This window comes from Elephas maximus, chromosome 27 (genome assembly GCF_024166365.1).
Source record: "Elephas maximus indicus isolate mEleMax1 chromosome 27, mEleMax1 primary haplotype, whole genome shotgun sequence".
Lineage (NCBI taxonomy): Eukaryota > Metazoa > Chordata > Mammalia > Proboscidea > Elephantidae > Elephas > Elephas maximus.
In genome coordinates, this window is record NC_064845.1 from 12,943,885 (window position 1) to 12,965,698 (window position 21,814).

The following is a 21,814-nucleotide window of genomic DNA, read 5'->3' on the forward strand; positions in this document are numbered from 1 at the left end:
TTGGCGTAGAAGAAGGAAAAGCAGCCATCTTTTGGTGCTGATGTTCTGCTGCTGAACACCACATCGCATATGTAATGGAGAGGGAGAGAACTAACACACTGGGCTAATGACCCCCAACGTGAGAGCCCTAGGGTAGGGGGCTGCACCAAGGTCCAGTGGTGCTTTAAAGCGAACATTGGCCATTACCAGGCTGGGGACCGTTTTTCTGGTAGTACTCAGCCAGGAAACATATTTTCCCCTCTCAATGACAGGACTTCCTTAGGAAAAATAAATAGCTCTTCCCACCAGGAACAATAGCAAAAGGACACATGGATATGCAGTTAACCAGGTGACAAAGAAATGACCAAAAAAGTCCTCCCCTGCAGGTGACCACCTGTGAACGTTGGGGGGGGAGTTGGCAAACAGGAGAAAAAAGAAGTGAACTTAAGAGTTTGCTTCAAGGGAAAGGATGACAAGAATGGGATATGGGCTATGTGTAGAGGGAGTCTAAATCTTGGGTAATGTATAAGAAAAAAAAGAGGGGGCATGAAATAAAAGGATTGGGCAAAGAGGGGGGGCCGCTTGCAAAGCTATCGTCAAACCCTTCGTGAGAAGGAATTGGGGATTCACCATATAACTTGGCTACAGCGTAAAACAGAAACCCTGGTGACGTAGTGGTTAAGTGCTACGGCTGCTAACCAAGAGGCTGGCAGTTCGATATCTGCCAGGCGCTCCTTGGAAACTCCATGGGGCAGTTCTACTCTGTCCTATAGGGTTGCTATGAGTCAGAACCGACTCGACGGCAGTGGGCTTTTTATAGTGTAAAACAGATCTGGTTAACTACTAAATCTGGTAAACACACGCACATCCTGATTTAGTAAATGAATTCTTTTCTTTAAAACTTCTAGAGCATTTGCTTGTTTAAGAAATACTTTTATTTCTAGCAAGTCTATCAACCATCTGGTCGTTACTCTAGTATGAGATAGCAATTGACGTTAATGATAATACAGTGATAAGAACAATTATTATAATTGTAGTGGCCAATATTTATGTAGCCCTTACTTTGCCAATATACTTTACACACATCATATCACCCCATTCAACCCTCACAGCAACCCTAAAAAGCGCGAACCGCTATCAATCTCTTTTACAAATGAAGAAATGAAGGCTCAGAGAAGCTTGCTTACGTCAGTTGCAGAACCTGAATTTTGACCCAGATCTGCAAATTATGACTGTCCTTTTTTTGTACATCTTCTTGTTAGTAACATGTATTACGTACAATGTTGTAGCATATAATTTACTGATGTCATCATATCTGTAAGTTTATACGTAATGTTTCCAACTCCCCAAGGACAAATAGATTGAATTTATACAGATTAAAGATACTGATAATAAAACCAAAAATCAAACCCTTTGCCGTCAATTCTGACTGATAAAAGGGAATAATAAAAGCAAAAAATAAATAAAAAGTGGTATTTGACTTATGGCAGAACTGACTACGATGGAGCCATTGGAACGGAACCTGGTCGTAAGTCGGGGACTACCTGTATTGTCTCTTGCAGAGTGGCCATCACTGATGGGGTTTATGTCTATTTCCTCCTATTAGATCCTGGGGAAAAGGATTTCATGTGCTACAAATATGTTCTCGTGAATGCATTTAATTTAGCCTTGATTTCAAATCCATGGCTCTGTTAAAGCTAGTTATGCAATGCTACAAAATGATTTTTTTTCCATAAAATCTACATCTATAATTATGTTTGTCAACATAAAGGACTGACTTTATGCTACTTCGAAGACAACTTCCATAAATAGGAAAGAACAATAAAAAGAACAAGTAAATGTTAATGATTACAGAAACCGTAAGGGGGAGGGGGAGAGCTTGCACTCGGGAAGAGGAAGAGGCAGGCAGGTGGTGACATTCCTCAATAAGACAATCCCAACAAAGGAAGAGACAGGGGGTGATGACATTCCTCAATAAGATGGTCCCTACATAGTTAAACTTTAAGCCAAGGAAATGATCTTTACAGGGGTCTCTGATTTGATAAAGCCCTTAACTTGATAAAGTCCTTAACTTGACAAGATCTCTAACTTGGTAATTAAACCTTAAGCCAAAGAAATAGTCTTCGTAGTGGGGGTCTTGTCCTGGCTTTTAAGTGTTAATAGAGACAGATCAAGAGAAAAAAGAGTATAAAACTCTAAGAAAACGACTATGGGGCACTCAGATTCTTTCTCTTCCTGAGTATCCCGCTTGACGCTTCCTAGTCAAGTGTACTTTTACTACTCACCCTCTGCTTGGTGATAAACCTCTGCTCACTTGGCACTATTTGTCTCAGTGTTTGAATTCTTTCTTATACCGAAGACAAGAACCGAGGCCATTCTCCGGTAACAAAACTATACACTAATTTTATCACCTTCTAATCTTTCCTTCCTTCTTCCTCACTCCCTGAAAAGCTATTTTTTAAAAGCCTGATTCAGACCACAGTAATTAAATTGTATCTGCAATATGTAAGTGACAAAAATACATATTTGGGGGAGAAAAAACAAAAACAAAAACACAGGTTTTCTCTGTCCAGTGTTTACATTGGGCTTTGGCTTTAAAAACAAAATCCTGCCATTACTAATGAAATAGGAAAGATAAAGCTTCTCCAATATTTAAAAATCTGTATTTTAGTACCGGCTTCTGTCTGGGCTGGACTATACTTTGATTTTTTTTATCATAATGAAACAAAAGTTTTTGGAGACCAAGAGGGAGAAAGCAGTCACAGAGTTATCTCTCCCAGGAGCAAAGCCCAAACCATTTTTGCACATAACCCACAGGCTCTTGGCTTCTGCCTGAAGGTGCAAAAGGTCTACTGTTTGAACAATTCTGGGCCGCAGGACAAGAATTGCATGTTTGTGACTGAGAATGACAGGGAGGATTTGGGAAACTACAAAAAAAAAAAAAAAGCTGCCATAGAGTTAATTCCAACTCCTGGTGACCTTGTGTGTCTTAGTCACCTAGGGCTGCTGTAACAGAAATACCACAAGTGGATAGCTTTAGCAAAGAAAAATTTATTCTCTCACAGTCTAGTAGGTTACAAGTTCAAATTCAGGGTGTCAGCTCCAGGGGAAGGCTTTCTGCTTTCTCTCTCTGTTGGCTCTGGAGGAGGGTCCTTGTCATCAGTCTTCCCCTGGTCGAGGAGCTTTTCAGGCGTAGGGACCCCAGGTCCAAAGGACCACACTCTGCTCCAGCACTGCTTTCTTGGTGGTATGAGGCCCCCACTCTCTGCTAGCTTCCCTTGTCTTTTATCTCTTGTAAAATAAAAGGTGGGGCAGGCCACACCCTAGGGAAACTCCCTTTACACTGGATCAAGGATGTGACCTTAGTAAGGGTGTTACCATCCCACCCTAATTAATGCTCTTTAACGTAAAATTACAATCACAGAATGGAGGACAACCACGCAATACGGGAATCATGGCCTAACTAAGTTGATACACGTATTTGGGGGGACACAATTCAATCCATGACACCATGTGTGCAGAGTAGGGTTTTCAAGTCTGTGACCTTTCAGGTGCACATGGCAAAGCCTTTCTTCTGACGTGCCTCTGGAGGGGTCTGAATCATCCACCTTTTGGTTAGTAGTCAAACACTTAACTCTTTGTGCCACCCAGGGGCTCCTGGCAGTGGTGTCACTAGGGTTGGTGGCAACCAATGTGGTAACTCACAGCGTCATCCCCCTCCCCCTGGACCGTCTCTCCTACCAGACCATACAGAATCTTTGGGAATGATTTTTGCACTAATGTTACTCGTGAGTCATAATTCCTGTATATTGTCTATCACTCCTTCTTTCCCTTTGATTACTACTTCATTCTCAAAAAAGGTATTGCTATAGGTTCACAAATGCTAATTACCGCAATATTGTAGCTAAAACACCAGAAAATTGGACAAAATGAGCGACTATAAAAAAAAAACGGCAGCAACGAAAACAAATGCACGTGATTGTAGTTGATGCCAAGTGTCGCCGTAATTGGGTAATAATGACAGCTGTGACCAGAGCGCATTTGAAGGTTCAAAAAGTAAATTGGCATAGAGTTTTAGCCTTGTAGGTATATTGATACATGTAAGCTGGGTTTGTGAAAAATGTTTTTGTTGTTAAAACTAACTACAGGGATATTTTTATTAAAAATAATAAATTTCTCCTGAAACACAGCACAAAAATTTTATAGGCAGTCATTTCGGTATCACCGTCTCTGACTGTGTCAGCCGGTGCAGTCTGCACCCCACACACACCCCCAAGTCACACCATCGACTGCTGGGAAAGTACAGAGGTGCCTTAGGTATGGTATTTCTGGGCTATCATGGGTGAAATGTAAAATCTTTTTTTCCAGGCTCCTGAGGGAAATTCACAATCTCAGCCCATGGCATTAGACCTCAAAAGAAATACCACTAGAACTTTCTTGTACTTTATTTGTGAAACAAAGACATAAGTTTCTTGAAATAGATTGAGATGTACATTTTAAAAGTACAACTTAGTAAGGTTACTAAATATAAAAACTTCAAAAAGTCTCTGAGTCTCTGCTTTCACGTCTTTTGTGTACATACCTAGGAGTGGAATTGCAGGCTCATATGGTAGTTCTGGAAACCCTGGTGGCGTAGTGGTTAAGTGCTACAGCTGCTAACCAAAGGGTCAGCAATTCGAATTCACCAGGCACTCCTTGGAAACTCTTTGGGGCAGTTCTACTCTGTCCTATAGGGTCGCTATGAGTCGGAATCGACTCGGCGGCACTGGGCTTGGGCTTCATGGTAGTTCTATTCTTAGTTTTTTGGGGAACGCCACACTGTTTTCTGCAATGGCTGTGCCGCTTTGCCTCCCAAAAAGCAATGGGTAAGGGTTCCAATTTCCCCACATTCTTGCCAATATTTTTTATTTTATTTTAGCCATACTAAAAAAAACCCATTGCCCTTGAGTTGATTCCAACTCATAGCGACCCTATAGGACACAGTAGAACCGCCCCATAGAGTTTCCAAGGAGTGCCTAGTGGATTCAAACTCCCTACCTTTTGGTTAGCAGCCATAGCTCTTAACCACTCCGCCACCAGGGTTAGCCACACTAGTGGGAGTGAAATGGTATTTCACTGTGGTTTTGATTTACATCTCTCTGATGGCTAATGACGCTGAGCATCTTTTCATGTGTTTGGTGAACATTTAAATGTCCTCTTCAGTGAAACATCTATTCAAGTCCTTTGCCCATTTTATGAATGGATTATTTATTCTTTTGTTGGTAAGTTGTCACAGTTTCATATATATTTTGCTTATTAAATTCTCATTGGATATACAGTTTCCGAAAATATTCTCCCAGTTGGTAGCTTTTCTTTTCACTTTTTGGGTAAAATCTTTTGATGAACAGAAGTTTTTAATTTTTATGAAGTTTCATTTATTTTGTCTTTTGCTGTTTGTGCTTTTGTTATTATGTTAGATAATCCATTGTTAAAAGCTAGGCCTGACAGCATTGCCCCTGAATTTTTTTTCAAGAATTTTATGGTTTTAGTTTGCACATAAAAAAAAAAAAAATAGGTCCTTAATCCACTTGAACACCAGTGTTCACTGCAGCTCTATTTACAATAGCCAAAAGGTGGAAACAACCTAAATCCCCATCAACAGATGAATGGATACACAAAATGTGGTACATGCAAACAATGGAATACTACTCAGCCAGGAGAAGAAATGAAGTCTTGATATATGTACGATATGGATGGAGCTAGACAACATTATGCTGAGTGACATAAGTCAATCATAAAATGACAAATATTGTATGGTCTCACAAAAAACATCAAGGAAAGGCAAATATATAGAGACCAAAGTTTATTAGTGGTTACCTGGGTTGTGAGAGAGGGGGAATTGTGGGATTAATGGCAATGGAAAAATCACATTGATTAAGGGTAGGATTGCACAGTTGATTACTGTAATTGCTGTCAATAAGTCGTACGCCCATAAAAAGTTGAACTGGCGAAAGATGTGTGATAGATATATTTACAACCACCACCACCACCAAAAACAGTTAGCTGCTGAGGCTGCCTAAATACAACCAAAAACCTCCTGGGATTTGGTTCCTTGGTTTGGAGGTTTAGAGACATGGTTTCATGGGACATCCCAGTTAACTGGCCTGATAACCGGTTTAGTGCTTCAGTTCTACCTCCTAGTTTGTTGCGTACCGCCTAGGGTCTTAAAAGCTTGCAAGTGGCCATCCAAGGTACAACAACTGGTCTCTATTGGCCTGGAGAAACAGAGGAAGAAGGAGAGTCAGGGATAGGAGGAGGAGAATGTGCAGCTAATTTGCTACCATGAGCAGCTGCTTCCTTTGCCATGAGACCAGAAGAACTGGATGGTGCCTGGCTACCATTACTGAACATTTTGATCAAATATTCCGTAGAAGAATCCTGATCAAAAGGGAGAAAATGTAGAACGGAGTTTCAAATTCTCATGGATTCCAGACTATGTGGAGCCATGGGGGCTGTATGAAGCCCTGAAACTATAGCCCTGAGATAATCTTTAAACCTTAAACCAAAAATACCCTGTGAAATCTTCTTAAAACCAAAAATAGTTTAGCTTAAGTTGTAAAAAATTTCTGCCTTCAGCATTAAGCTCTTTTAAGAGCTGTCTATATAGGATCAAATGACAACAACAACCAGAAAGATTAGATAGGAACCTTAGGGGCGGTGAGTTTATGTTAATGGGGGGAGGAACAACTCAGAAAAAGTAGGTGAGAATGAGTATACAACTTGAAGAATGTAAACAATGTCACTGAATTGTGCATGTAGAAACTGTTAAAGTGGTGTATCTTCTCTGTATACATTCTCAACAACAACAAGATAAAATAAAAAAAAATGATACTGAGAGCCTAGAAAATATGGATGCGGCACTGATCACATCGGCCGTGGTAGATTAGTGTTGTTGTTGTTATAGTTATTCTACTTTTGTAAAAGCAAACAAGCAAATAACCCTGTGCAGTAATAGGAAAAAAAAGAACGTAACCGAACTCACTGAACAATGTGTGTAGAAATTGTTGAATGGGAACCTGTCTGGTTATGCATACTTCCACCAAAAATACAATAAAATATTATTAAAAAAAAATTTCAAGAAGAACATTCACACACATTATTCTTTCTTGCTCAGTGCAGATTTTTTTTGGGAAAGTTCTAGAGACCTTGGGACAATAATCACGATTTGTTGATACCTTTAATGGGGCAGTTCTATTCTGTGCTATAGGTCGCTATGAGTTGGAATTGACTCGATGGCAACAGGGTTTTTTTTATATTAATATAAGAAGGAAAACTATGACATGTCAGGAACTAGGAGATTCAACTTCCTGTGGAAATTTTCCTGAGTATCTCCTGTCAACTTCAGCTAACACTAAAGCTTTTTCTCAATAAAAATCAATAAATACAATTAATGTAACTATGAAGCACAGTTGACATTTCTTCCATAAAAATGAAATTGTCATCCTGGGTTTGGATCTGCTAGTTATCAACTGCGTAACTTTGGACAAGTTACTTAACTTCTCTGTACTTCAGTTTCCTTGTCTATAAAATATAGACAGTAATTGTCCCTACCTGGGGATTTACCAGCTTACCTGCCTCTACCTAACCAAAAACCAAACCTGTTGCCATCGAGTCGATTCCGACTCATAGCAACCCTACAAGACAGAGTAGAACTGCCCCATAGCGTTTCCGAGGAGCCCCTAGTGAATTCAAACCGCTGACATTTGATGGTTAGCAGCCATAGCGCTTAACCACAACTCCACCAGGGCTTCAATCCTGCTTCCACAGTCAATCTATTAACTCTCGATTTTGCCCTTAGGTGATATAATAAGGACGGGTGATCCAACTCTGCAGGTGAAATGGAAGCGAATCTCAAGCTGGCCAAGTCACTTTAGATTTTCTTGCAAGGGTAGTGTTCAGAACGTCCCTTCTTTTATTAAAGAATAAAAAATAACTTCCAGTGGAATGGAACCCAGGATAGCTATTCTCTTCTGCTGCCTGCCCAAAATAGCATGGCTGTGAACTTTATTAATCTAGTTATATATTCTTGAAGTTATGAAATTATGGATTTGCATGCTGGATTGTTATGGGTAGGCACTACAGTGGTTTCTGGTTTAAAAAATGCAGCCCTCATTCATGAAGGGTGCCTCTGGGATGGGGTGGGCTCCTCTCCCATTCATCTGGCTAGGGTGGGCTAGTGGAAGGGGAAGCGCCTGAGCTTTTTAAAAAGAGAGAACAGGTGAGGGTCCCAGGACCAACTCTGCCTCTCCAGAGTTTGCGGGGAGAAGCAGAGAAGATGTGAATAAACACTTAGGAGACAAGGAGGATGTGCGATGGTGTCTGAGGGACAGAATTGACACGTGACACAAAACATATAGCGGATCCTATAAAAAAAAAATTTTTTTTTTTTTATAGGTGCATGTAGCACAGACATGGTGACACCCTGAGTCCAGAGCAATTCCTCATAAAATGAATGGTCCACTTAGCAAATTGCAATGACATTCATTCATTCATTCGACAATTATTCATTTAGGACCTACTGGAGCTGTGTGTGGGGGCAGAAACTAATATGACAGAGAGAATCCCTGCCTTTATAACAGGGGCAGAAGTCATCCTACAAGCAAGATGGGCGCCACCTCACTATTTGACAAAGAGCTCCTGTGGCTAAATGTTAGTGGCAGAGCATCCTGGCACCCAAGACTGAGACTGACTCTGTAGTCCTGGCTCTGCTGTGTGATTCTGGGCAGAAGACCTAACCATTCTGAAATTCTGTGAAGCTACTTATAAAATGAAGGCAAGACCATATGATCTCTTATGTGTCTTCCTTGGTTTTTACCTGCTACTTAGAAATGAACTACAGAGAGGAGCTACTATCTTGTTCTGTTAGGAAAATCTTCAGGAAAACTATTGATATAAAAAACTTAATGCTGTCCAACACACAGTTCTCATTTCCTAATGGAAACAATTATCAACCATCACATTTTAACTGGCTATGTCAGAACTATGTGATGTAAAAGAAATTATCCCATCATACTTTTTACTAACTAGTACTGTACCAAATTCATAAGCACATTGTCACAGAGGGTCTCTGGTTCCACCATCATCAATAGAAACAGCATAAAAGAAAATAAATAACAATAATAAAACAGCTGCCATCGAGTCGACTTTGACTCATAGCAACCCCATGTGTGTCAGAGGAGAACTGAGCTCTGTAGGGTTTTCAGTGGCTGATTTTCAGAGGTAAATCACGATGCCTTCCTTCTCAGGTACCTCTGGGTGAATTTGAGCTGCCAACCTTCCGGCTAGTAGCCAAACACTTAAACCTGTGTGCCACTCAGAGATTTCCAGACAATAAATAATTCTTTATAAATTAATATCCAAATCCATAAAGGTACTATCGAAATAAAAATCTCTTACGTGATTTTGGCTCTCCCGCAAATGTGAGACACATGGAAATTTAAATTATGTAACTTTAAGGGGGAAGGAGGACCCAGGCCAAGCTTTTCTTCTTTCCCCTTGAAATGACAGTCAAGAGCTTCAACACCTGGGAAAACAAAGTGTATCGTTTTAAAAAAATGTAGTCAAGAAATACAAACCCTAGAATTCCAGGTAGTCTGGGTTTTAGTATTTTATAGTTTCCTTACCCTTGATTAATTTTCTTAAAACTCAAAAGTAGAACGGAATTAGATCCTCATGCAAACAAACTCAGAAGGAATTTTTCTTAACAATTACCCTGGGGTGAGAGGTTGGCCTGGACCTCCCCTCAGGTTCCCCCTTTTGCTTCACCAATCGTGAACAGACCGGCAGCATCGACACCACCTAGGAGATCCTTAAAATGGCGGACTCTCAGGTCCCACCCCAGATCTACTACATCAAGATCTGCACTTTCATGGGATCCCAGTGATTTGCTGCACATGAGAAGCTCTCATTGGTGTCCTCTGTGAGCTGAAGGAGGAAACGATGTGGCCCTGCAGAGGGTGGGGTGGTAGCTGATGGAGAAAAGACAACTTGAGAAGTGGATATTCTTCTTTAGGTGACATCCCTTTCCTTTCCCCACCTCTGTCCTTGCATCACACTATCCTCATTCACTTTTTCACTCATCCGACAAATATTTTCTCGTGAGCCTCGTACGTGGCTGGCATAGTTCTCAATTTTGAGGATACAGCAGTGAACGTGACAAACCAAGCACTTCCTCCCTGCCCTCATGAAGTTTACCATTCTGGTGGAGGAGGGGCAAAGCAGACAAGAAACAAATACATAAATGTATGATTTAATGTCAGGGAGTGACAAGTGCTATAAAGAATAATAAACCAGAGTAAGAGAATGAAGCATGTCGGATGTGCTGGTGCTATTTCAGATCCATCATGACAGTGTGTAGAGGCCTCTCCAAGGAGGTAGACTTTGAGGAGGGAACCGGCTGAAGTGAGGAAACAATCCATGAAGACAGTGAGGGTACAGTGTTCCAGGCAGAAGGAACAGCACGTGCGAAGACCCTGATACACATTCAGCTTCTTTGAGGAAGAGCGAAAAGGCCAGTGTTGCTGAAGCTAAGTGGGCAGGGGCAATTGGTAGAGACAGATTTGGAGAGGTATGCATGGGCCAGGCCATGGGAGCCTTCAAAGACCATGGTGGGGAGTTTGGGTTTTATTCTAAGTATGGTAAGAAGTCACCTGAGGATTGTGAGTTGAGAAGCAAGATGATCTGATTTATATTTTAAAAAGATCACTCTGTCCCTTGTGATCACACAAAGGCCATCCTCCATTGCCGATCCTACAGAAGCACCTAAAATGCCACAGATGGTCACTTCATGAGGATTTTGTACTTCCTTGTTTCAATATTTGATGAATGGCTGAATAACTGAATAAATGAGTGAATGGATAGTTCTAGTTGCCCAGATTTTGGCTACCTGAGGCAAAACATTCCATGCCAAATTCATTAAGATCTTTTCTCATCAAATCTGTTTGGATTTGTTACAGGAGAGCAGAAACGCTGTCAGCGCAGAGTCTGCCCAAATGTTCCTGAAAGACTAGACTTTCTTAAAGGAATTTCAGTCTCATTTCATTTCTAATGGGAGAGAACATGAAAGATACACACTTTTTTTTCTCTCATGGGCAGAACTTAAATAAATTCATAACCCTTCCTCCCAGAAAGCCCTTATTCCTTTTCTTTACTCTCAGAGGTTTTCATGCTAACCTTCAACAGAACATGAATTAGGCACTGGATGACCTCCAAAGTCATCTTTACCTCTGGTTCTAGGAATCTATGATTTCATGTCCTCCTACTGTGGTGCTTTTCCAACCCAGCTTCTAAGTAAGCTTCAAGAACAGCACGTGCTTATCACGTGGTTTTGAGAGTCTCCTGGGTCTTGGGTGCAAACCTTGAGGGTACAGGTTCCCATGATGCAAACTCTGGTTCCCTGGACACCAAAACTGGTCAAGAATCCCACATCCTCTGCCAGATGTTTAAAAGTATCACCAAAAAGGCCTCTGGGACTTTCATATGTATCTAAAACAACTTTAAAAAATCCTAATCTGGCTACTCATCAAATTGGTAGTTTTGTCTTGACTAACATGATAAGAACGTGTTATACGTATGCAGTGTGTTTCTTTGGAAAAATAACATTATTTTGTGTGCACACTCAGAATATGATATCCTTGAAATGTCTATGCCATCAGCACAGGGGGTGTCTCAGGGTCCGCCAACAAACTGTCCCACTGGACAATCTGTTTTGACTCTCAAAGACCATCTTCACATACAAGCCTTCCTGCCCCTCCATAGTGGGCCAGAATCGTGGTAGAGGAAGCTGCAGGCTGGAACCACTGCTGGCTCCATGACAGGCAAACGCCTGATGCCCTTCACCAACCCCTCAACCCGCTGTGATAACTACCAGTCACTGGTCTGACCTCCTGAGACATACGCCGTCATGTGGAAGCTTATGGGACGTGCAGCCGCTGTAGCACACCACCAAAAAAAAAAAAAGGTTTCAGCATATGCCTAACACCTTATTTTTGTATAATACTCTATATTTTTCCAAGTGTTTCATGGTCAATATTTTCTTTTATTGTTCAACCTTGCTATGAGAAAACTGAGTATGGTTTTTGTCTCCAATTTGCAGATGAGGACACCGAGACCCGGGTCGCACGGCTGATGGCGCTAGATTGAGAACCCAGACTCCCGGACTGCAAGATAAGCGCTGATGCTACTCCAGCATGACCCCTCATTCAAGTCCTACTTCATACCGCGCTCCAGAAGCAGAGAATTTCCACTCTCCATTCCCAGGGAGTGCCCACAGTGAAGCCTAGACTCCTACCTTTCAAAATCACCTCGCTGACCAGTGTTTTTCTGACTTTTGGAACTCAGGGACCTGCAAAAGTTAAAAATAAAACCAAGGACCCACATATGATTGCCACATTTTATTCTGTCAACTCCCACCATTATTTCATAAAAGAACTGACATTTTTTTCAGTGAAAGGAAGAGGGAAACATTTTTAAAAAGGGGATAGTCTTTCCCCCAAAAAAGAGCCATTACAATTTTTATACTGTCCCATTTTTAAAAAAATATAGTTATATTCTCAAATTTAAAATGCAGAAAAATTTTTTAAATTTTACTTTAACCATGGTTTGTTTGTACTTATGAATCCATACGTTTTGTCAATCTGCGTATGTATTCAACCATTCAAGGCAAAAAATAGTTATTCCAACTATCTTCATTTTTTTTAATCGATATCATGGTCAAGCCTCCACTTTCACACACTGTTTGGCAAAAATGGAAACAGCGCTCGCTGGGGCTTCTTCACACAGCTTGGAATACTCTGGGCAAAGTGAAAGAAGTTGAGAATTGTTTCCATGCCACCAGCCACTCTTCCCACCCCCTCTCTCTCTGGAGCGCCAGGAAGGCAGTGGGTAGTTGGCAGAGTGTGGGTCTGGCTGAAGTTAGCAAGTGTTGTGGGAAGGGCATGCATGGCACCTAGAGCCATTGCTAAGACCCACGGCTGGTGGCATGAGCCTAATTCTCAAACTCATCACCTGTCAGTTGGGAATTCATCAGAATGAGCTCTCACAGACCCTTGCATTGCAGCCGTGTTTACATGCTATGACAGGATGTCTCCTTTTCATTTTAAGAAATGACAAAATGTCTTACCTATATGGTATCTACTTACTTATATTGTCTCTACCTATATGCAATAGATGGTACTGTTTAGTTAATGTGCTCAGCCACTACCTGAAAGGTTGGCAGTTCCAGTCCACCCAGAGACACCTCGGAAGAAAGGCCTGGAGACTTACTTCTGAAAAATCAGCCATCAAAAAAAAAACCTGTGGAGCACAGTTCTACTCTGACACACATGGGGTGGCCATGAGTCAGAACTGACTTGATGGCAACTGGGGTGAGACTATGGAATAAATCAGGCAGGATGAACTCCAGAGGGAAGACATCCTACTGAAGTACCCAGAAAACATCGATCGAAGACCACAAAATGCCGACAGAAGGATTTTTTTTGTCCTTTCTGCTTGTGATACTCCAGAGTGTTTCCAATTATTTAAAGTCAAGTCACGGGATGTGAATACAGTAGACTAATACTGTGGATTCATTTTAAATTATACTGAAGCATGTGCAATTTGAGAAATATTCGTGAGGAACAATGAACAGGACTTGGTCCATGCTGACTCCCAGGCAGATAACAGGTCTGGTGACTCTTCTCTGAGAAACAGGTTGTAGGCTGAAGCAGTTAAGGAAGGGGGTGAGGATGAGGTCATTTTCAGAAATGCTCATTTTGAAATGCTTGTGAGTCTCCCAGGTCGTAAGATCTAATTATTGATGTTATTCGTTGCCATAGACTCAGCTCCAGCTCACAGCGACCTCACAAACGACGTACTGAAATGTTGCCTGGTCCTGCACCGTCCTCAGCATCATCGGTATGCTCAAGTCCACTGTTGCAGCCACTGTGTATTTTGAGGGTCTTTTTTTTTTTCCAACCTAGGGAGGTTCATCTTTTTAGCATTATATCAGAAAATATTCTGCTGTGATCCATAGGGTTTTCATTAGCTAGTTTTTGGAAGTCTATCACCAGGCTTTTCTTCCTAGTCTGTCTTAGTCTGGACGCTCCACTGAAACCTGTCCACCATAGGTGACTGTTGGTATTTGAAGTACTGGGGGCATAGCTTGCAGCATCATGACAATATGCAAGCCACCACAGTACGACAAACCAACAGACAAGTGGCGAGTGATGTCTAGTAGGTATTTATAAGTCTATTTAGTATTATATACATTTACTGAGTGCCAAACCCTGGGCTAGGTATCAGGGGTAAGAGAAACCATGAGCTCTGCTTCCATGGAGGATTTGGGTTTTAATAGCAGCCAATTTCTGTGGTAACTGAAAGAACGTGTTTGTTCTTTAGAAAAACTTGTTTTTAAGTATACAATTCATTTGGAAAATTTTTAAAAACATCTTTTTTTCTTTTTCTAAATAAGGAAACGAACATCGAAGCCAAGTCCTAAGTCATCTGCATAATCCCAATATTTTGCTTTTCTTATTTTGACTCACCTGAATTAGTCAAAATCTTCAAATTTTATTAAAGTCCGTTTGATTTCTTATTACCTTTTTTCACATTCATAAGTGAACATGTGTGGTTTTGTCCTGTGACAGCACAGCAAAAAATATTCACCAAATATCCATAATTAACCTTCGATTTGGAGATAGTGTAGCCTCGCCAGACTCCAGAAGGATCTCCTCCACTGGTTTTACCTTTGGGAGATGGTGAAAGTGAACATCCCATTTCTGATACCGCTGCATCGTTAACGCCTGAACAAAATCAACACGAATCTCTCCTACAGAATCCATGGTCTGCTTGCTCCAAAAATTCAAGTGGTTAAATTACTTTTAAGTCACCAAGTTGACTTTATCCAAAACCTCATCGCCAGCAAATCCATTCATTTCTGTTTTTATTATTTATACCCCTCGTACCAGTTGCCATTGAGTTGACTAACTCATGGCAACCCCATGTGTATCAGAGGGGTTCTCAATGGCTGACTTTTTATCAGGTCTTTCTTCTGAGCCTCCTCTAAGTGGACTTGAACTTCTAACCTTTTGGCCAGCGGCTAAGTGTGTCAGCAGTTCGCACCAGCCAGGAACTCCGTTTATATACTATACTGCTTTCCAAAAAGGATTTGGGTCCATTTCAAGTGAGGACTGTCTACACTGGTCCAGAAGATGAGACTGGTTCTCCTAAAGCCTGCTCGGTTACTGAAGCGGTACATAACCTACGGTGAATTTCAGGAACAAGAAACTCACAAGTTTATAGTGGAGGGAGTGAATATCAGTCACTGATTCATGTAACTGCATTGAGAAAACTCTCCTAGAATCGGCCAGTTGGATCCAGTCTTCCTGCTGGTGTTATAGAGGCCACTGCCTTGTGGGCTGAGGCAAGGACAGGGACAATCTTAGGGAGGTGGCAGTTGGTGCCTCCCAGGGCACAGGACACAGTAAGAGCTGGAGCAGTCAGAGGGATCCATGCCAGGAAGCAGGATTGTGGGCCCTGCTTCTACTCCATCCCTTATTAGGACCACTAGAATATTCTTTTCTGACTATTTTATAGCCTGGGAGTGAGGTCACTGGGAGTTGAAATTGACTCGATGGCATGTAAAAACAACAACAATATGTAATTGAAGAGCTGTGATACCTCTTCCTTGATATTATCTTGTCTTTTCCTTTGGAAAATCAAAATTATATTCAAAATGCATTTTGTCCTCTGAAAGAACTTAATTTTAAAGGCTCACATTTTAAAAGGCTGACATTGCCATAAGAAACATACATATATATACACACACGTACAAATATACACACCTAGGAATGCTGGTGGTACAGTAGTTACGAGCTCAGCAGCTAACGAAAAGGTCGGCAGTTCGAATCTGTCAGCTGCTCCTTGGAAACCCTAGGGGGCAGTTCTACTCTGTCCTATGGGGTTGCTGTGAGTCGCTATGAGTCAGAATCAACTCGACAGCAACCGGTTTGTTTGTTTGTTTTTTGGATACACACTTAGGTTTGTGTATATATATATTCAACATTTATGCAGTCAATATTTCTTTTTTCTGTGAATAAAAGTATAAATGCAGAAATGGCAGAGTTGTTTAACCAGAGAACAAGTGTTTTGGGGGGACAAACACCTCAGTTGCTGAACAACAATTTATTAACAATTTTTAATAAATTTTTTTATTGTACTTTAGATAAGGTTTACAGGACAAACTAGTTTCCCATTAAACAGTCAGTACACATACTGTTCTATGACATTGGTTAACAATCGCACAATATGTCAACACTCTGTCTTCTCAACCCTGGATTCTACTTTTACCAGCTTTCCAGTTCTCTCCAGCCTTCTAGTCCCTTGCCAGAGGAGTCATGGTGGTAGCCAGGCACCATCGAGTTTTAGTGGACTCAGTGTCGTGGAGGCCATGGTAGATGTGGTCCATGAGTCCTGTGGACTAATCTGTCACTTGTATCTTTAGTTTTCTTCGTTGTTCCTTTCTTCCGAAGGGTTGAGACCAACGGAGCTCACAAGCTTTTAAGACCCCAGATGCTACCCACCAAAGTAGAATGTATATGTTATACCAATTGAGCTAGACATTCCCTGAGACCACAGTCCCCACAACCCTCAGCCCAGCAATTCAGTCCCCCAGGTCCGTGTGTCTATGGAGCTACCACGGGCTTGCCTTGTACAGGTTGTGTCGGCTTCCCCAGTATTGTGTACTGTCTTACCCTTCACCAAAGTTACCGCTGATCTATTGACTATCAGTGTTTTTCCATCCCCACCCCTCCCCTCCCTCGTAACCATCAAAGATTGTTTCTTTTTGTGTGTAAACTTTCTCATGAGTTTTTACAGCACTGGTCTCATGCAATATTTGTCTTTTTGTGATTGACTTATTTCACTCAGAGTAATGCCCTCCAGATTAATCCATGTTATGAGATGCTTCACAGATTCATTGTTGTTCTTTAGCATTGCAGAACATTCCATTGTATGAGTGTACCACAGTTTGTTTATCCATTCATCTGTTGATGGGCATCTAGGCTGTTCCCATCTTTTTGCTACTGTGAACAATGCTGCAATGAACATGGGTGTGCATATGTGTATTTGTGTGACAACTCTTATTTCTCTAGGATATATTCCTAGCAGTGGGATTGATGGATCATATGGCATTTCTACCTTTGTAAGGAAGCACCATATCATTTTCCAAAATGGTTGTATCATTTTGCATTCCCACCAGCAGTGCATAAGAGTTCCGATCTCCCCGCAGCCTCCCCAACATTTGTTTTTTCCTGTTTTTTTGTTTTGTGCCAGTAATGCTGGGGGTGAAATGGTATCTCACTGTGGTTTTGATTTGTATTTCTCTAATTTAATGGCTAGTGATTGCAAACATTTCCTCATGTGTCTGTTGGCTGTTTGAATGTCTTCTTTGGTCAAGTATCTGTTCGTTTCTTTCGCTCATTTTTTAATTGGATTATTTGTCTTTTTGTTGTAGAGATGTTGGATTTTCCTGTTAATTTTAGAGATTAGACCTTTGTCTGATTTGTAATAGCCATTTTTTTTTTTTCTCAGTCTGTAGGTTTTCTTTTTACTCTTTTGGTGAAGTCTTTTGATGAGCATAAGTATTTAATTTTTAGAAGATCCCAGTTACCTAGCTTATCTTCTGGAGTTTGTGTGTTGTTGGTTGTGGTTTGTATCTTGTTAATGCCAAGAACAACAATATATAACAATTTATTTCAACTGGTTGAAGCATAGAGCTAATATGGGGGAGGGAGCAGAACCCTGTTTTTGAAAGATCTTTAAAATGGGTCATTGTTACTTTTTAACTTTTCAATATTCCAGCAACTAAATAGATCTTGTGTTTAAAAAGCACAACATTCTAATTCTTGGCCTTTTGGGGAGAGTGTACTTGTCAGGGGAGGATGTCAACCTCAAGCCTGCGAGTGTAGAGGAAAGAACTCTAGGACAGAAATTTAGGCCCAGAGTCAGGTTCTGGTTGCCAGGTGGATAAATTTGCCTCGATTTCTTGATCTGAAAAATGAGAACAAGTGTTGATCACTCCATATATAGAAATTATTTTTGGGAAGAACAGGAGAGGAGGGACTGGGTTCCCTGCTCCCAGTGCTAAGCACATCATTATGCAACTGGCACAGGCTGTGCAGCTTAGTCGAGGAAACAACATGGACCAGAGTTCTTCTTGCGTGTTCGCTGTATGTGCTGATCAAGCCACTCATGTGTACTGAGCATGGGTTTTGTTCCCAACACGACAATGAGCCTCCACGTGGATTACTGCTTTACATTTTCACAACCTAATGAGGGAGTAACTGGTATTATCCCTATTGTATCCTTAGAGAAACTGAGGCACAGAGGTCAAGTAACTTGCCCCAGGTCATATGGTTAGCTAGTAGAAGCTGGGGATTCACACTCAGGCTCACTAACTCCCTCCACAACAAATAAACAAATCAGAAACAATTTTTTCCTCAACTTGCTCATAAAATATTTGATGAAGTGATAATCCTTGATATTTTTATAGCACATGTGGGATTTCATGGGATTCCCAAACAACGTGGAAAGTATAAATACATAATAACCAAACCCATTGCTGTTGAGCCGATTCTGACTCATAGTGACCCTATAGGACAGAGCAGAGCTGTCCCACAAGGGTTTCCAAGGAGTGGCTTGGGGATGTGAATTGCCAACCTTTTAGTTAGCAGCCATAGCTCTTAAACTCTACACTATCAGGGCTCTCTCTCTCTACATATATGTGATCAGCTCCATTTTATAGATAAAAAACACCCAAAATTCACAAAGAAAAAATAATTAGCCCAAGGATATATGTGGCAGAATGAGCAAGAATTCAAATCTTCAGAAAGATAATATAATCAGCATTCAACTGCATAGCCCACCATGACCTTCTAGCAAGCAACAGGGTAGGGAAGCAGCGGGGCACAAACTCAAATCCCTTTAGCTATTTTGGGCAATACACATTACTAATGTGTCTCTCTGTATTCCAGAAAGCTACTTCGTGTCTCATTTTCTGAAAGGCAGAGCAATGATCTAAGCATCCACCAGGAAACTTATTTCACCTTCACTTCTTCTCCTCCAATGAGAGACATGAACTAATTAACAGCACACATAGGACCAAAACGAATGGGGGCCAAGGGAGAGAAATGACTAGAATGAGGTGCTGAACCGATAGCAAACTCAATCAGGTTCAGAAAGGGCCAGGGATATTAATTTAAATGACTTAGAAAAATCTAGGTGGAGAACGGTAAAACAGCATTTTATTAAGTTCAAGGAATGCAATTAAAATTGGAATATGTGGGAGTGGATGAGGTTCACTGAATATTTCACTTGGGGGCCAGCCACTATTCTCAAGGAAACCAAATGAACCAAACCAAATCAAACCAAACAAAAAACCAACTAAACCAGAGCAACTGGCACAGAAGCAGTATCCATTAGCACATTCTGCTTGTGGAAAACCCAAGAATTCATCTTTCCCCAGCAATTGTATGACTTTGAGGAAGACTCAACTTTGGGGAAAGAAAACTAGTAAGTATGAATTGTTTTTTCTTTAGAACGGGAAATAGGGAACCTCTTTTATTCTCTAAATTATCAGTTGCACTCTTCAAATAGAACAGATTTTACTAAGAGAGCTAACTTTAAATAATAAGAAGCAAATAATTAATGAAAATTAGGGTTCAGTTGCATAGCCCTTGGGGTCATCATGGTGTAAACCACTAATAATCACCCTCTCACTATTTTACACATATACTCTGTCCTGTAGGGTCGCTATGAGTCAGAATCGACTCGATGGCAATGGGTTAGATGTTGCTATGAGTTGGAATCAACTCGACAGCAACGGGTCTGGTTTTTTGTTTCTGTTTTTCTTTAGTGCATTTGGGCAAGCCCTGGTGGCTTAGTGGTTAAGTGCTATGGCTGCTAACCAAAAAGTCAGCAGTTCAAATCTACCAGGTGCTCCCTGGAAACTCTATGGGGCAGTTCTACTCTGTCCTACAGGGTTGCTGTGAGTCAGAATCAACTCAATGGCAACGGGGTTTAGTGCATTTGGCCAGTATTTTTCCTTCAGGAATAAAATTTTTCATTTTCTGGATCTAGCTCAGTCTCTGCAGGTTTATTAATCCAGCTATGGAAGAAGAACCATTCAACGATGTTGAGAGATTTGCTTCTCCTTAGTGAAATGAACTAAAAGGCAAAATCAAAGGGAAAGAAGATGTTCTAGAAGCATGTGACAGGCATGGGCTGAAGTATGACATGGCAGAAATAGGAATGACTCAGTAAGTCGCTCATCCTTACATCTAGCTTTGCTCGTTTGTCTCTACCTTTATAAACACAAAGCCTGTTATAGAATATTGGGACATTTGTGGACATAACATAAAATAGTGGAACTCATTTAATGTTCATTTATTGCAAAATAGCTAATTGCAGCAAGCTACTCTAAATTCAGTAAGACTTTTGAATGAGTTTCCATTTATTAATCCCAATGAATAGCATCTTTCTATGCTCAGCCCGTGGTTGAACAATGCGTGTGACGTATTAATTTGGTCAGCCTACAGACAATGTTTGATAAATGTATAGATTTGAGGGCCCTTGTAAGCAATCGATGGCTCTACAGAGTTCTTCGGCTGCCAGATGGGAACTACTAAACCTTTTCTCTTCTACTCTAAATATCCCATGGTATAAAAATAGACATTTACAAGACATTCCAGCATGTTCTCCTGCAAACGTTTTCAGTCAATAGGCATTGAAAAAGAGCCAGAGGATCATATACTAAAACAGTAACAGTGTTCACCACTGGCCAAAATACTTTAGGGAGACTTACTTGCTTTTCTGTATTTCACAAATTGTCAATAATAATTATTTATTCCTTTTATAGGAAAAACAAACAACATATAAGCAAAATAAAAAGCTTAACAAAAAAAGTCTCCATGGTACCACATCAGAATGGCCTTGGCAACCCTCTATAACTTAAAAATGATTCTTAGAAAATGTCCCTAATAGCTGCTCCCACTCTTTCCTGGGGACCGATTCCTGCATAGTAACGTGGGACACTAAAGAAGCCTAAAGGTGCGTTCTACTACCAAGACCCGTTGCCGTCAAGTTGATTCTGTCTCAGAGCGACCTTATACATATTTCGTATAGACAAAGTTTTTGGCCAGAGCAACTACATTTCCATTCGCAAAAGTAATCCTCTCATGGCTCCTGTTTAAGTCTTTCATGGCCCCCAAAGCTTTCTGATCATGTCCTAGCTAACCTCTGTATCCTCAGGCTTCACCACTCCCTCAGCGACCAACTCGATCTTTGGCATGGCCCTTCATAGCCATCTTGCTTCCTACTTCTTTGAAAGAGTCTACTCATTTTCCAAGAGCAAATCCTCTGGAATAAAGCTCTCCAGCTCTTTTAACAGGGATCATTTATCCAGTGAAATACACAGCTTACCTACTCTACACATCCCTAGCACAGACTGCAAAAAGAGCAAGCCATTTTTTAGGGTTGACACGTCCCATCATCAAGTTACCTGAAAATGATAGGTCCAAATGCTGTTGAGGCAAAAATTAATAATAGGCCCAAAACACTGTTGATCTTTCCATACAGTTGGGTTAACTAAAGAATTGGAGCACAGACATTAAGTACTGATATATAATTAAAAAGCAAGTTTAACAACAATTGCAAAGCATGACTAATTTAACAAGACATTGATGGTAGACTGAAAATTGTGGGTGTTCCAATTATCTGTGTCTGTATGTGAAGGAGGAGGTATATAACATTGCCAAGTGTG

General features: G+C 40.9%; 1 protein-coding gene across 3 annotated transcripts in view; it reads right to left on the reverse strand.

The window, feature by feature from the left end:
• The window catches only part of LRRC3B (leucine rich repeat containing 3B), a 100,382-nt gene that overhangs the window by 24,378 nt on the left and 54,190 nt on the right, over nucleotides 1–21,814 (reverse strand). The window contains exon 2 of one of the 3 annotated variants that reach the window (XM_049870965.1): nucleotides 9,415–9,541. The exons of the other annotated variants lie outside the window; for them this stretch is intronic. The gene's annotated coding sequence lies outside the window, so the exon portion shown is untranslated. The remainder of the gene's footprint in view (nucleotides 1–9,414; nucleotides 9,542–21,814) is intronic. 3 annotated transcript variants of the gene reach the window in all.